The sequence below is a fragment of the Myxine glutinosa genome, chromosome 9, assembly GCF_964187855.1.
Source record: "Myxine glutinosa chromosome 9, kmMyxGlut1.1, whole genome shotgun sequence".
Classification (NCBI taxonomy): Eukaryota; Metazoa; Chordata; class Myxini; order Myxiniformes; family Myxinidae; genus Myxine; species Myxine glutinosa.
Genome location: NC_136269.1, coordinates 106,436,561 through 106,454,373, shown reverse-complemented (window position 1 = coordinate 106,454,373; position 17,813 = coordinate 106,436,561). Strand labels below are relative to the sequence as shown.

The following is a 17,813-nucleotide window of genomic DNA, read 5'->3' as shown; positions in this document are numbered from 1 at the left end:
GAATAACCAAGACCAAGTTTCAATTTAGCACTTATCATTTTTTTTTACAATACACCTATCAACTTTCTCTCTCAACGTAGGATTTCGTATCAAAGACAAATTATACAACATTTCTCTGTCTGCTTCATGTTTTTCATCCAATGTAGTGGTATTCCCATAAGCAATATCATGTTTCATACACACTTCATCAACCCTATTTATAGGCTGAGACCAAGGTTTAGGATTGTCAGCCTCATCTAATCTTTTATCCAGGTTTGTTCCAGGACCACAGAAAGAATATCCAGGTAGATGTAGTTCCCCAGGAATTCCAGTTGTTGTAAATTTACTTCCTGACAGAAACTTTTGTATGTCTCTTCAACTTTTAGGAGAGATGAATTGGCACTTTTTAGAGCCACACACTTGACATATTCCTTTTTGATAAACTCTATTATTTTTAGCTTTAACATAAGAGATATTTTTAGATTTAGTTTTCTTTTTACATTTGAGACAATAACTCATATTTATTTATGAGAAAAAGTCCTACATAGTGCCAAAACCTTTTTGGTTTTCAACATATACATTTCAATCTTGATTTTTAAAACATAAAGAATCCTTAGAAATGCCTTCACTCTCTCCTCCATTTATTTACAAATAAAACTAACTACAAACATCATCAACTATATAACCTTTCTCTTCTTCATGTATATCTCCTCCCTGAAATTGAAGACATTGGCGTCGTTATTTTTGAAACCATTATCTTCATAAGAGTTATTCTTTCTTTAATTTCCTCTTCGGTGCGTTGAGATTGATTTATTTGCCGTAATACATTCAATCTTTTACGAATCTCACTGATTTCCATCTTTTTATACTTTTCCGCCCTCTCTCTTTCCTCCTCCTCCTTCTCCTTTTTCTCCCTCTCCTCATTCTCCTTTTTCTCCCTCTCCTCTTTCTCCCTCTTCTCCCTCTCCTCCCTTTCCTCCCTCTCTCTTTCCTCCCTCTCCTCTCTTTCCCTTTCCTCCTTCTCCTCAACTCCTTCCTCATCCCCTGCTACCCTTGGTTTTGAACCCCAAAGAATATTATACATATATTCATCTGGATTTTGAGATATTCTTGTATCAATATTTATTTTTCTCATAATAGGATACCAATAAGATTTGTTGACGATTTCTAAAAGAGTTTTATATTTCATAACTTTGAGAAGTTCATTTTTATTTCATATTTTAAACGTCTCTATTTGTGGGTTTAGCAATATCAGTATAAGGCCAGTTTTTATTAACAAAATGTCCATGAGTATGTTCCAATTCATATGGTATGTAAAACCGAGCGCCCTTTTCTTGTTGATATCCCTGAATACAAAAATTATAATTCTCTCGTAGTCTTCTTCCTGCCATTTATGTATCAGAAATATATGTGAGATTAATATTATGACAGGTAATACCACCCCATCTTCCCACTACCAAATCGGTTTGTATTCCTCGGCTTTCTGTCCTTATCTCATTACCATCCTTCTTTGTTAAATAAACTATTGTTTTGCTGTCATATGATTTTTTATTCTTAAAATCATGTATTCGTTGTTTGCTAATTGTACTTCCACATAACTCCTCATCCTCACCAAGTGGATAATATTCTTCTTTACGAGACTGATTAAAATCATGTAGGTCTTCTAAGTTTATTGAAAAAGACCAATTATACCCTAAATCAGGCATATCATACCCCCATTTATTGATTCGCATATTAACTATATGTCCTTCTTTATAAAATTCAATTGTAAGCAGATAGTTAAATTGAATGAGGAAAGGTGTATGGTCAGTATAACCAGGTGTTGTGGTTGTAAATTTTACTTGTTTCACAAAACGTGCTGTTTTCTTTAAAAATATATATTGTGATAAATCACTGAATCTAATTAAGTCATTCGCATCTGTAGGGTTTGGATAATTGATTAATTTATAAGTATTCTTCATATTAATATTTTTACTTATACTATATTTTTGTCATTCAGCCTGTGCCTTTGTATAATAATTTGATAAATCAATATCCTGAGAGGATTCTCCAAAGATAGAACCATCTTTTCCGACATAAGTCATTTATATTAGATTTAAAATGACATCGTAAAAATTTTCATTATTGTTGAGTTGAAATAATACATATAAACATAATTGGCCACAACATTTAGAATTAATTTCTTGAACTTGAAATGTTTGATAAACACCATTCTGTAAGAATTGTATTACTTCAACAGGTGGTGGCATACCATAACTATCAAAATAATATTTATCCTGACTATTATGAATACAAACCCAATGAGAACCATTCTGTGTCTAAATTCATAATAATATTCTTTGTATTCTTGGTCAACTTTGTTAATTCATCTAACATACAGATTACCACGTTATCAATTTTTAGTTTTTTACAATATTTAGTAAGTTCTATATTTGACGTTGTATTCTTTCCAAATTGTTTAAACCATTTATCCATTTATTTATGAGAAAGATATAACCCATTACCCCCTTTTAGTTAGTTTAACACCCGCTTGAGCGATAAAGGAAAGCATATCTCCAACCAACAATCTAGCTTTATCAGGTAGACTTTCAAGTTTTTGAGCAAAATCCACAATTACACCACTTCCACTCTCCAACTCCTTGTTATGTCTTTCCAACTCCTTTTGAGCTTTTAGTTGTGCCTTCCTTTCATTAGCAGTTTTTACCGCTGCTGAAATACCACCAGTCAATGCTCCCGCCACACTTAAACCAGCAAATAAAGGAATTAGAAACGGGAGAAATCCTCCACTCGTTTCCCGTGTTGAATATTTCTTTAACATAGGTTTTGTCATTTTAATTTTAAGTGATCCAACATCATTTAGTGTTTTCACCTGCTCTCTTGTGAGTAAAACATCAATTCTTACTGCTCCTTTTCTTTGAATTGAATTAACATTAATAATACAAGGCTTTTGATTTTGAATACAAGATGTTAATTTATTAAGATTGATTTGATTAACATATACTGGTTCTTTCCTACTCATTTATTTATGAGAAAAAATCTATGTGATATTAATCATAACACCATTATCTGTATTAATCTGTAGTTCTGTTTCTTCTAAGAGCAAACAATAAACATTAACTTCTTCACTCCCCCCTCTTTCAATGTATAGAGAAGTATCCACTCTATTAGACTTTATAGTTTCCTTTTGAGAACTCAGGTCAATTGCGTAGATTGTATAAAGTTTTTGAAAGGCAACCATATCCAAAATAGGATCATTATTACCGTTGCTTTCACACACCTTTTGGTAAGACTTGTAGGCTTCCGCATAATCATTTTTTTCCCAATCAATTTCCAATCTATCTCGTGGGTAAAATGTACCATCAAGAGAAACCCGAAGTTGTTTCACCTTAGCATTATCACTCAGCGCATTATTCTTATTAGTACCTTCATCTCCATCTGGTTTCTTAAAAATGAGCCAAAGGTATCGTGGTTTTCCTTGAAGAACACCTAAATTCCAAGTGTAGGTAGTGTGTTCCAGTTTAACGTGTTGACATCTTCTTTTAATGTATGATACATTTAGTGGTTTCTTTGAGTTAAGTCTTGTATTTAACATCTCTTCCGTTTTAAGATTAGGAGTATATTCACTGATATACCAACACAAATCATTAATAACAAATTTATTGTTGTCTCCAAAAGCATTTTGAGCCCCAAAAAGCAACCTATTTACATTATCATTCCTTTGTAGTTGAAATCTAATTTTAAGCCCATACAAAACTTTATCAAAATCACAAAATCCAAATATACCTTTAAGAGGTACTGCTACGGTAAAACTATTCACTACTTTTGTTTCATCATTATACATTGCCTTCCTTTGACTATAACCAGGGTCTGCGTTTGTACCCGTTGACATATCAGGAATAAAACCTTCAACAGCTCCCTTGCCCGTTCTATCACTAAACGAATATAGTGTAAATTTCATCATTTCAGATGTAGCAGAGACATAATCAACCGCTTCAACCTCTTGTGTTCCAATATACAAACAGACACTATCAAACATTTTCCAGAAGAAATCATTTACGAGTGTAGCATTAGTGTTATTCGCAGCCTTAGTGAATTTAAATGTACATAGCAAGAAACTATCAGCTAGATTCAAGTAAGTTTGTTGATTATTTATTTCAAAACTTTTTGTTCCGTTTGAATTCCAGTCTCTTCCTGTTATAGCATTTACCTTAAAATTGTCTTCCTTTTTAGTGGAGTTTGAAATGATAATTGTATCATCCAAATCATAGATACTATCAATCGCTTCCATACTTGTATTTATATAGCATTAAAATCGTTGAAACCCTGACCCAAGTATTTTAATGATTTTTTGCCGTTCTTGTGAAGATAGTTGAGTTTTACCTTTTTTTATTTCTTTGATTGCTTGTAATTTATGAGACTCCTTTTGAGCATCTTTTATACTCTTTATAGCACCCGCAGCTGAACCCACGGCAGAAGCAGTTGAACCAATTAGGTCTTTATGTTTAAGAATTGTTGAACCAATACCCATAAGAGTATCAATTATCCCATCTCCTTTATTTCTAAATTGTTCTTCTACACCTCGTTGTCTCTTTGGTTTATAATATCCTCTACCAAGAAACATACCTTCACCCTTATAGTATGGTGAAAGGAACATCCCATCTCCTGTAATTATTTTATATTTTCCCAACTAGTGTTTTCTCACAATAACCATTATTTATTTATCAAAAAAACTTCACGAAGGTGAATTCTGATGGATATAATTTCATCATTGAAAGAAATCATCCGATTATCTTGATCGGTTATCCTAAAATTTACTCTGAATATGGTTTTTCCTGACACAGGTAAATAGACAAGATTTTTTGGTTCCATATTAAATTTATAACCAATCGGGGTTGAGTATGCGCTGAATGAAAATATTGTATTTGTTCTTATTCCATCGTTAAAAGCACCATCAATCAAATCACAATGAATTAATACAGAATTTATACCGGAGGATATTTGAATGACATTATCACTATAAAACGTCCCGTTAGTTTCAATCTTTTTTGAAGAGAAACCCAATAACTCTCTGAACGAATTTTCAATCGTGAAATCAACTTTATAATTATTTTAAAGTTTAATAGTTGATTTTGAAGTGTGTTTTTGAATATCTGTTACCATCTTTTTTGGTTCATCACCTTTTTCTTTCATAAGGCGAGAGACTTCTGAAGATATTTGAGAAATCTCGTAAGCTCCGGGTGAAACGGTTATAGTTTTATATCCAATTCCTGGATTATAATTAAACTTGTTGTTTTTCTCTGTGATATTAAACAAGGTATTATAAGTTTCCATCGACAATAAAGATGCCTCATATTCTTTTGTGGGGTCAAGTTGTAGTGGGTAAGAGAATGAAGCTGTGTAATCACTCATTGTAAAATTAAAACTAAGAATTGTGCTTCTCATCTTATTTAGTATCTAATAAAATATCTTTGTATTGACATTTATTAATTATTTTCATATTCATCAACTGATCTAAAATGGCTGAGGCTTCATTAAAACAATTGTTGTTTCCAGCCTTCTTACTACCTAACAACAATAATAGCCTATTAACTAATTGTGATGGGTCATTTGGAAGAAAGCTAACACCCGAACCAAGCTTACTTAAAGCATCAATAATAAGTTTCTCCTTCTCATTCTTCTTTCTTTTACCAGCAACAGAAACTCCGTAATCAAGTGAGTTTAGTAAATCAATATATACCCTATCTTCCGCATTTTCCATATCAAGCGGTTCATCAAAATATTTTGAACCGCTGAATCCAGAGTTTGTTAGAAGAAACATTAATCTTGGAGTTAATTCAACATTTGGTTGAGCAGAACTTAAGAACACCAATTTATCATTAAATATCAATAACTTTTCTTTCACAAGATAAAACACTGCTGGTTCTTCTGTTGGAATGAGGCCTGCTCTGGTTTTTGAATCCGCTGAATATTCATTGTTTTGAAGAGCTTCCACAACATAATTAGGGGGTTGATTTACCTCCTCAAGTTTCCAAAATAGTCCTTCATCATCATATTCTAATTCTCCAAGTTCTTGCTCTGTCATTTGACTAAAATCTTTGAGCATTTGAAGTTTTTTTGGAGTAAATTCTACCGTGGGAACTGTAGGTGAAATCGTTTGTTGAGTTTTTTTAAGTGGTTAAAAAAATTTCTCTTGTTTTCTTTCAAAGGCTTCTTCACCAGTTAGTTTCTGTCTCCGTTTCTTATTTATCTCTTCCTGTTGCTTTACAACTTTTGAAACCAACTCTTGATGTTCCTTAAACTTTCTTGCTCTTTCTTCGGCATTCATTTTCTGTATTTATTTATTGAAAAATATCATTTAGTATCTCATCTTGTTTTACAACAATATATTTATATTTTCCAATCGTATGTTTCATATAATTTTCAAATTCCTTCTTACTACATAATGTAGAACAATTGTCTCTCCAAAAATTATTTATGTCTATTGAATTTAACTTAAATAAAATAAAAGTATTAGCATTGTTTCTTATTGAGCATCGAGGGAGTTGAAAATATGACTGACGAAGATAAATACAATTACAAGAAGAATGTCTCCCTCTTGTATAGTAGCTATCCATTACTGTTTGGTTTCTCTCATTAACACAATCATCAAAGATAACAAGATTCTTTTTTGATTTATCTAAATCTTGGGGTGAAGGTATATCATCCGTATTATCACTGAGAATACAAGTTATGGGTTTTGGTTTCGGTTTCTGTGTATCACAAAATAGTTGTATTATATCCTCAATGTTATAATCATTTAGTTTGTTTTGAAGTTTAAATAAACCGATAATGTCTTCCTTTTTAAGACCCGCATTAAAACCTTGAGATAGTAGTTGATACTCGGGTTGAAAACTTGACTTTGTAAAAATTATTAAATTATCATAATCTAAAAAATTTGGACTAAGGAGCATCTTTAAAAGTAAACAGGTTTTTCCACATCCGCTTGAACCAACTATTAGGCATCTCAATGAATTTGGAATATTTTTATGGTTATTAAATTTTATCTTATTTTCCCAAACGGGTAAAAAATCATTCATTTATATATTTGGAAAAAAAGTAATCTAACTTTTTTTGAGCTATTTTAGAAACATTATATTTTATCCTGAGTTCTGGTTTAATTTCTAAATAATCCATTATTTTATTTATAAAGTATCTTGGATTAACATTTCCATCAAAATTATTTTGAATAATAAATATCATTAAACCCTTATACATTTCCTCAATACAAATAGTTTCTTCCCTTGTAAGAAATGGTGTATTATCATCATAATACTTAACATTCATCTCTCTTATTAAACTTGTAAAGTATTTCATTTTTGGTTCTAATTTAAAAGAGTTATATATATATATTTTTTTTTAATTATCATTAATTAGAAGATAATCACAGAATAAACATTGTTTGTATGAATCCCCATCATTAAGCCCCACTCTATCACAAGCCGGACAATTCTCTAATTTATCATATGGAGAGTCTGGAAATTCTATCATATTTAAACAGTAAATTTTTACTTAAACTAAACGCAATTTTTTTAGCTAATAAATACAATGTTTCAAAACACAAAAGACAAATTTCAATCAATCTCTACTTCGGTGGAAGATATAGAAAAATATGTCAAAGATGTTAAATTGAACAAAGATAAATATGGAAATTTTTGGATTAAACCAGTTATGAAAAATAACATGAGCCCCTCTATTTCATTTAAAGGACAAGCTATGTTAATTAATAACTCTATTAAAGTAAATCTAACAAAAGTTTCTCCTCTACTCCTGGCAATTTATTCAAAGCTTGAAAAAGTGATTGACCGTGATACTTTGAAAAAGAATGACAAGACCATCAACAATACTCATGGAGAAATTTGTATTTACTTTAATAATCCAAAGGGTGTAGATCTAAGTAAAATGAATGATGTTAATATTTCTGGTGAAATGTCATTTCGTTCTATGATAGTTAGAGATTATCTAAAGATAACTTTTGATATTAAAAATGTAGAAATTGAATCCATTAATGAAAGAAAGTATATAGATATTGATGGGAATATTTTTTCTGCTAATTAAATATGAGTCATTACAGCAGTGAAGATTTTAAGATTTTATTGAACTCGGACGATAATGATGATAGTATTTCATTGAACTCAGACGATGGTGATGATAGTATTTCATTGAACTCAGATGATAGTTATGATACTATGAGTTTGTACTCAAATGATAGTTATGAGAGTAGCTTTATTGATGACTCCGAGTATGATTCTGAGTATTCAAGTGATAGTTGTGACTCAGATGATTCTGAGTGAAAAAGTGTTTTATTTTAAGCACAGCGATATATATAAAACGGAGCTGTAAAGCTCAAAAGTGTTTTATTTTAAGCACAGCGATATATATAAAACACCACGTTTTATCACGCTATAAATATGGTTTATTGTGATACTTGCGTGAAGGAAGTAAAATATTATAAACAACATATTCTCACCACAAAACATACATACAACATTCTTAACAAACTTTCCCCTCCTCCACCTAAAACAAAACATTGTAGTCTCTGTAATAGAGATATCCTAAAGAAGGGTTTCAAAGCTCATCTTAAAACAAACAAACACTTGTCAAAATTGTTTACTATTAAAAATACTAATGGTGCTTTCAAAAATCGTATCAGAATATGCATATTTGACTTTCATCCTCCTGGCCCCAACTCAATTGTTGAGGCTGTGGATATCATCAACCCCTCTGTGAAAGATTTTATTGAAAAGACTCTTATTGAGTTAAAATCAATCAAGTTCTATATGGGTATTAAAATGAAAATCTCAAAAGTAGATATATTCACTGGTGATTATAACAATGAAAAAGCTTACATGTTAACTAAAAACCACTTTATATCTTCATATCAAGATTTTAAAACATCAGGAGTCTATGACCAACTGATCCGACAAGAACAAAAACTTGAGCATACTATTACTGGAAGTGGTTGGAATATAGATCAGATACTATTTATTGATATTCATGTTCTTAAATCAGATCCTCTAAATGCTTCTTCTTACATTGATTTACCTCGTGTTATCAAAAATAAAAAAAGCAGTCATCAATATCAAAAATAAAGACATTAAATGTTTTCTCTGGTCTATTCTGAGACATTTACATCCTCCACATTTTCATGATGAAAGAGTATCTCATTATAAAAAATATGAGAATACATTAAATATGAAAAATCTAAGTTTCTGATGGCTTTAAATGATATTCCTAAATTTGAAAAGTTAAATAATTTATCAGTTGATGTTTATGGTCGAACAGAAACAAACAACATTGAGGTTTTAAAGCTTACTGATAATTGTAAACAAACTCATATTAATCTTCTATATTTTGATACAGAGGAAAATTCACATTATGCATACATCAAAGATATTTCAAAATTAATAAAACCACAAGTATGTAAAAGAACAAATAAAATATATGTTTGTAAGCGTTGTCTTAACTTCTTCCATACACAAGGAAGATTAGATAAACATTCAAATTATTGTGGTGAACATAAATCAACAGTAATCAATATGCCTAAAAAAGACTCAAAGATCTCATTCAAAGATGAAAATAAAACGATGAAACATCCATTTGTTATATATGCTGATTTTGAAAGTATTTTAGAAAAATTGATACTGCTTCTCCAGACCCAAAAGAATCATATATAAATAAATATCAAAAACATACTCCTTGTGGTTTTTGTTATTATATCAAATCATCTGTTTGTGATGAATATAACAAGTTAGAGGTGTATAGAGGCTCAAATACCCCAGAGGAGTTTGTGAAACGACTAGAAAAAGACTGTATTCGATTAACCAAGATAATAAGAGAAACCAATAAACCAATGTCCTTGACGAGTGAAGAAAAAAGAGAATTTAGAAAAAACAATGTCTGTCATATTTGTGGAAAAAAAATTGGTAAAGGTTTAAAGGTTAGAGATCATTGTCATCTCACTGGTAAATATAGAGGTCCGGCTCATCAAAGTTGTAATATTAATTATAAACTCCCTTCTTTCATTCCCGTCTTTCTTCATAACAGCGCTAATTATGACACTCCTCTATTTATCAAGGAACTCTCAAAGACCTCTGGAAGTATCTCAGCAATCCCAATCACAGATCAGAAATATATTTCATTCACAAAAACAATCTTTATGAAAACAGGATTTGACTTTAATATAAAAAAAAATACTTATGATACAACTAATATTAGATTTCTTGACACATTTCAATTCATGAATAGTTCCTTGGCTGAGTTGGTTGAAAATCTAAAAGAGTTTCCATGTCTTTCAGAGTATTTTTCAGATAAAGATTTACAAACACAAAAGGGAATTTATCCCTATGACTATATGAACTCATTTGAGAGATTTACTAAAACAAAACTCCCTTCAAAGGATTCATTCTATAACATTCTAAATAATTCAAATATTTCAGATGTTGATTAACAACACGCACAAAATGTCTGGAATCATTATGGAATTAAGAACATGGGTGAATATCATGATCTCTATCTGAAAACGGATGTTCTTCTTCTAGCTGATGTCTTTGAGGCTTTCAGAACAATCTGTAATTGTAATTATGGATTGAATCCTGCTCACTATTACACAGCACCTGGATTGGCTTGGAGCGCGATGTTGAAAATGACTAAGCAAGAGTTGGATCTTATAACAGATGTTGATATGCTCCTTATGATTGAGAAAGCAAAAAGAGATGGAATTTCACAAGTCTGCTCGAGCAGATACGCAAAGGCAAATAACAAATATCTTCCAAATTATGATCCAACGAAAGAGAGTTCTTACTTAATGTACTATGACGCGAATAACTTATATGGTTGGGCAATGGCTCAGGCTCTTCCATATGGCAAACTTAGATGGATAAAGGAAAAAGACTATAAAAAGGTTTTACAAGATGTATGTATATCTCCACAAGCTGAATTAGATTTTTTTAAAGTTGGTTATTATTTTGAAGTTGATTTGAAATATCCAGAGGAACTCCATGACCTACACAAAGATTTGCCATTTTGTTGTGAAAAGGAAAGTCCAAAGAAGGAGTGGTTAAGTGATTATCAACAATCATTTAATGTAAAGGGTAAAGCATCAGCGAAGCTTCTAACAACACTATACAACAAGAAAAATTATGTACTCCATCAAATAAATTTGAGACAATGTCTTTCAAAGGGTCTCCGTGTTGAAAAGATACATAGGATTCTCAAGTTTAATCAGAGTCATTGGTTGAAACCATATATTGATTTTAACACACAACGCAGGATTGAATCAAAGAATGATTTTGAGAAAAACTTCGCAAAATTAATGAACTGCAGTGTATTTGGCAAGATGATGGAGAATGTTAGAAAGAGACAAAACATTCATCTAACTACTACATGGAAACAAGCATCAAAATTAATCAACAGACCAAACTTCTCTCGAGAAGAAGTTTTTACGGAAAACTTTAGTGTGATATATTTGATGAAAGAAAGCGTTGTGATGGATAAACCTATTTACATTGGTACCTCAATACTTGATTTATCAAAATCCTTGATGTATGATTACTTTTACAATAACTTGAAGAAGAAATATCAAAATGATGTTAATCTACTTTATATGGATACAGATAGTTTTATTTTGAAAATTAATACTGATGATGTTTATTCAGACATGACAAGGACTTTGATATCTATGACACTAGTAAATACAATACAAAGAGTGAGTTGTACTCTAAAGCAAATAAATATGTGATTGGAAAGTTTAAGGATGAATTAGCAAGGAATGTTATGAGTGAATTTGTGGGATTGAGGTCTAAGGCTTATGCTTATAAATACATTGTGAATAACGTTGAAAATACTAAGAAGAAGTTAAAAGGTGTAAAGAAAAATGTTACTAAAGAAACAATAAACTTTAAGGATTATTATAACTGTTTAATAACAAAGAAAGAAGAGTTTAGAAAGATTAATGGAATAAGAAGCTATAAACATCAATTATATTCAGAAGAGATGAATAAGAAAGTATTAGGAGCTTTTGATGATGAGGTTTATTTTAGCAAATGGAATTGATAGTCTCCCTTATGGTTATCTCTATATATAAAGGAGGAGTGTCTGTGTGTGTGTGTGTGTGTGTGTGTGTGTGTGTGTGTGTGTGTGTGTGTGTGTGTGTGTGTCTGTCTGTCTGGATGTCCGCTTATAACTCAAGAACTACACATCGGAGAAAAGTTTTAGACACAGATTCGGAATCAGCATAAAATCCTGGTGGTTATAGGCTACGTTTTATTTTAATATCAATGGTTTAAAAAACCGTGCCAGCTGCAATTCCATGGTGTAGTTTGTGGCGGCGCTATTGCCCCTTTCTGATCCCACGGTCGCGCGTACGTACAGTATACTGTACGTACGTATTTACATATTTTCAATGTGCTTTTTATTGTACTTTAAATTGTTTTTTAGCTTCTTTTATTGTTAATTTATGTACTATTGTATTTATTTTAAATATATTTTTAAGGAAAACAAATGTTTTCACGTCCGTAGGAGTGACGTAAAGTTGCACATAATGACAAAATGCGCGCCATTTTTTCGCGCCAAGAACGAATAAACGGTAGTTGAGATTTTATTCGAATTCGAATTCCATTAAATTTCAACTGTTGGAAACAATAATTATTTCAACTGTTGGAATTGAAATAATTATTGTTTCCAACAGTTGAAATTCAATGGAATTCGAATTCGAATAAAATCTCAACTAAAAAAAAAAACGTCGCGTTTTAAAATTATGACGTCATCAGCGTATTTCGGAACGTTAATTTTTCAACTTCATATTCGGAATCAGTACGTCCCAGAGCAACTACAGCACACCTTAAATGTTTAAAAAACCCTCAGGTTTTTAAATTATGACGTCATCAGCGTATTTCGTAACGTTAATTTTTCAACTTTGCCGACAATGACTTCCGACTTCCGGGTTCGGAATGCGGGACCAATGCCATTTGACAGGGAATAAAAAATAAATGCGACATTCAATTGATGACAATGACTTCCGACTTGACTCCCCCCTCCCCCTCCCCCTCCCCTCCCCTCCCCTCCCCCTCCACTCCACCTCCCCCTCCACTCCCCCCTCCCCTCCCCCCTCCCCTCCCCCTCCACTCCACCTCCCCCTCCACTCCCCCCTCCCCTCCCCCCTCCCCTCCCCCCTCTCCCCCTCCCCTCCCCCCTCCCCTCCCCCCTCTCCCCCTCCCCCCCTCCCCTCCTCCTCCCTTCCCCCCATGGCCCTCCGTTTCCCGTCCCCTCCCTCCTCCCCTCCCCATACCCCCTCCCCTCCCCTCCCCCCTCCCCCTCCACTCCACCTCCCCCCTCCCATCCCCCTCCCCACCCCCCCTTCTCTCCTCCCCCTCCCCCTCTTCTCCCCTCCCCCCTCTTCTCCCCTCCCCCCTACCCCCTCCCCCTCCCCTCACCCCCTTCCCCTCCCCCCTTTCTCCATCCCCCTCCCCCCTCCCCTTTCTCCCTCCCCCCTCCCCCTCCACTCCCCCCTCCCCTCCCCCTCCCCCTCCTTCCCCCCATGCCCCTCCCTTTCCCCCCTATCCCCTCCCCCTCCCCCTCCACCCTACCCTCTCCCCTTCTCCCCTCCCCCTGCCCCCTCCCCTCCCCCCTTGCCCCGCCCCCTTCCCCCTCCCCCCTCCCCCTCCCATCCCTCCCCCCTCCCCCCCCTCTTCTCTCCTCCTCCCCCTCCCCCCTCTTCTCCCCTCCCCCCTCTTCTCCCCTCCCCCCCCCTCTTCTCCCCTCTCCCCCTCTTCTCCCCTCCCCACCCTCTCCTCCCCGTCCCCCCGTTCCCCTCCCCTTCCCCCTCCCCTCCCTTCCCCCGTCCGGCAATGCCGGGTACTTCCCATGGCCAGCTGTACGTGGGCTGCTCGAGGGTTGGAAAACCAAGCAATCTTTATGTCTTGGCACCAAGTAAGAAAACCAGAAATGTTGTATACCAAGAGGTTTTGAGAAATTGACAATTGACAAAACGTCATGTAGGAAATGTACTGTGATATTGCTCTAAAATATACATGTTCTTTTCATCATATATTTGTCTTATTCTTATTCAACCCGGGCGAAACCGGGTACCTCAGCTAGTAAGTATATAAATGATAGATTAAAGAGTGGAGGTATATAATTGAAAAGGCAATTGGTAAGAGAATTAATTTAAAGATGGTTAATTATATAAATGATACATAATAGTAAACAAACAAAGGAATGGAGAATGAAACAGGATTGGCATATTAATGGAAAACATAATGAGTGTGAAAAATACCAGATCAAACAGTTGGAGATGATAATGAAACAAAAGGTTCTTAAAACATATATGAGGTTAAATATAAAAACAGGCTTCTTTGGCTATGGAAGGGATTTTGAGTGGACGGAGAACTTTGATGGTTTTCAAATAATGAATGGAATAACAGTTTATTATAATTTGAAAATGATATGTGGAAGAGGAGGATTTCAAACAAGGTCTCTTAGAGAAGTATATCATTTTATAGAAGCTCAAAAGAAAAATACTGATGAGTTGGTAGCATTCGTAAATATCCTAGATGGAGATGGTATATTTGGAATGAGTGAAACCACTGATAAAGTGTTTGTAGGGTGTATGAAAGAATGGGCAGAGTTCACCCGGTCAGAAGAGTAGCTAGGTGCCTTGCTGAAATATCAAATAATTTAAAAATATCTTGGCTCAGTTAAAATATACTTTGCTAATATCGGATCATTGATATTAAGAGTAAAAGGTTCATAAGACTTAGATCATAGGTTCATAAGGGTAGAAGGTTCGTAAATATTAGGGTGGGAGAAAAGAGGCGTTTTGGGATGCAGTAATATCTAAAAAAGTTAATGAAAAAATGAGGGTAAGAGGAAAAATTAACATGTAAGTCAATGGGGGAAAAATGAGTGGAAAAATAGGGGTGTTTAAAAAATCGATGAAATAGCCTAAAAATCAGAAAATTGACTATTATTGAAGAAAATTAACATGTAAGTCAATGGCAGAGTGTCTTAGATACAACATTTATTCCCTACTCCCCACCCAACCTGAAAAAAATAATTTTAAAAACACAGAAATTTTTTTATTTTTAACAATTATAAGTAAATATATTTGCCCATTTTTAATTTTGACACCCTTGGAATATCTCTTGGCATGCCACAATGCCACATTGTCTGGTCCACATTCCTCCCTTATTCCCCCAATGAAATTGCGTAATTTGTACGGATAAAATTGGTCTGGTGTTGATGTGCACAGGCATGATGGGCCGAATGGCCTCCTCCTGCGTCGTTTCCTTGTGTAACAATGCGCAGGGTTATCGTGTTCTATGAACTCTCCAGTTACCTCCGCCACCAAAGGTGGATGGAGATTATGTTTTCACCCCCATCTGTCTGTTTGTCTGTTTGTTTGTCTGTGAACAAGATATCTCAAAAAGTTGTGGACGGATTCGGACGAAATTTGGCAGAGAGGTCGTGTACGTGACAAGGACGAAATGATTAAGATTTTGGTGAAGATCCGGATTCGGATCCGGCTAGTAGAATTTTTACGTGATTCTTCACCATTGGAAGATATGGCCAAAAACGATACAAAACAGGATATCTCAAAGTTGTTTACGGATTTGGACAAAACTTGGCAGAGAGGTTACGTATGTGAGAAGGAAGAATTGATTCAATTTTGGTGAAGATTCAAATCTGGATCCGGATCAGAGAATTTTTAGTGATTCTTCACCATTGGGAGATAGGGCTAAAACCTATACATAGCACGATATCTCAAAAAGTTATGGACGGATGTGAACGAAACTTGGTGGAAATGTTGGATGTGGGACAAGAATGAATCGATTCGATTTTGGTGAAGATCTGAATATGGATTCGGATACAAGAGTTATTTAATCTTTAAGTGATTCTTCACCATTGAGAGATTGGGCGAAAAGCTAAATATAACATGATCAGTGGCACGACTGCACTCCCAAGCAGTGATACTACTACTAGTCATATGCTGCATCCCAAAGAACAACAAATACCATTTTGCATATGAAATGTCATGGCAATAATAACCATTCAAGAAAAAAAAAAAAAAAAAAAAAAAAAACTTACTCCATTGTCCGAATTACACAAACCTCGACATCTTTCTTCTCTTGCAGTCAGCTTCCTTACTCCCAGCAGGAGGTAAATCCATATTTTATTTTATTACAATCAAGATTAATGAACAAAGGGGTTGTGTTGACCTCTTAAGCATTCCCATCTGATCACACAGCTCCTACTGGGATTCATTTAAAATCCCATATGTACTGTTTATCTGTTGTGTACAAGTCGTAATTTCTGCAAAAGTCCGGTGATGTTCCTAACTAATGTCCTTATCTTGCACATCATATATGTAAAAGCTCCTCCATATTCCTTAAACGTGATGAGGATATTGGGGTGCAGGAGGAGGTGGAGGGGGGGTTAGAGAGTTCATTTAGAAGCAAACTAGAGAGTTCATAGAACACCTTACCCCCACCTAGTATTGAGAAAAATAATATGGGAAGGTGCTTAACAACTCGTGCTTTGTGTTTTCGAGCATAAACTATATTTCTAGATGAGTCGCTATTTTGTCAATCTTGATATTCCCCAATGCTGAGAACACAATCGGCAAATTCGATTGGTCGAGATTGTGTAATATTTTTTCCAAGCACTGCTAAACTAGAGGTTTTTGGAAGTGGCAAAGAGCGGATTTGGGTTCTAGTATTCAAGTATATTGTCGTGTGGCCGCCTTTGATGAAAATCAGGCGGTCACGGAAGCCGATCGCGAAGGCCTTAGCACTCGAGGCGAAAACTCAATGGCGGACTCAAAGATAGCAAGCTATACAAAATTGCGCGGGGTGGAGGGGCGGCGCAAGACCCCTGCAGGCTTACCTGTTCTCGGGGCATCTCCAATGCCGCTGCAAATTAAATAAATCACAAGGAAAACTGCGTTCAGGTATATACAGAAAATAATACAAGGATTTATTTACAAGGATAGTGGGACAGGAAAATACGCGCCGGTAATAAATGTCCGAATCGGGACGTCTCCACTCCCAGATTTTGGATACAGTACAAAGGAATTGAATTAACAAAAGAAACGTTCGTTATGTATTTGTGAAATGTGGTGCATCTTATCTTTGTCTGTAGTCGTGTCCGCCGTCCAACGCGGCTCCAAGCTCCGGCGCGAAGAAACCCTTCGTCCGCATGCTTCGCCAGGCCTCGATGCGACTCGCTCTGCGGCACGCCACGAGGTCCCCCCTCGTGGCTCCAGTACCAACAGCACCGGATCCCGCTCCAAGCACCACGACAAAACCAACGTCACCCAGCACGAAGCATGAAGGTCCAGCATGCGAGAAGGAAGAGCCAATGAAGACCATAGACAAGCGAAGAAGGGGAAGGGCTTCAAGGACAGAGAGATCTCCAATATGAAGAGGTCCAGTGGAGAGAGAGAGAGAGAGAGAGCGAGAGAGAGAGAGAGAGAGAGAGAGAGAGAGAGAGAGAGACACACACAAAATGTCGTGCAGCCTGTTATTTTATCACCTTGCGTGTGATGTCAGCTCTGGCGCGCCCCCCAATCAGCGCCTCGTAGCTTCTCGCCGTCCACCGAACCTTCTAGCGCCTTCCCTCCAATGAACAACCTCCTTCTCAGTTGCGTCTTCGCACCTCCTGCCCTGATTGGCTGGAGGTTCGCGCCTTCCGCGCCCACCAATCACACGTTCCCTGTGGCATGGGTTACAACTCGTCTCACCCGATGTTGCTAGGCCAGCTGGTGGTGCGGCTGGCGGCGGCCATCCAGCGGTGCCCCG

The 17,813-nt window shown here is 35.5% G+C and overlaps 2 protein-coding genes across 3 annotated transcripts in view; one reads left to right on the top strand and one right to left on the bottom strand.

The window, feature by feature from the left end:
* LOC144893653 (uncharacterized) overlaps nt 1-17,813 on the bottom strand; it is a 1,023,192-nt gene that overhangs the window by 804,809 nt on the left and 200,570 nt on the right. The gene's annotated exons all lie outside the window — the stretch shown is intronic.
* LOC137435725 (protein unc-45 homolog B-like) overlaps nt 1-17,813 on the top strand; it is a 75,203-nt gene that overhangs the window by 31,523 nt on the left and 25,867 nt on the right. The window lies entirely within an intron of this gene.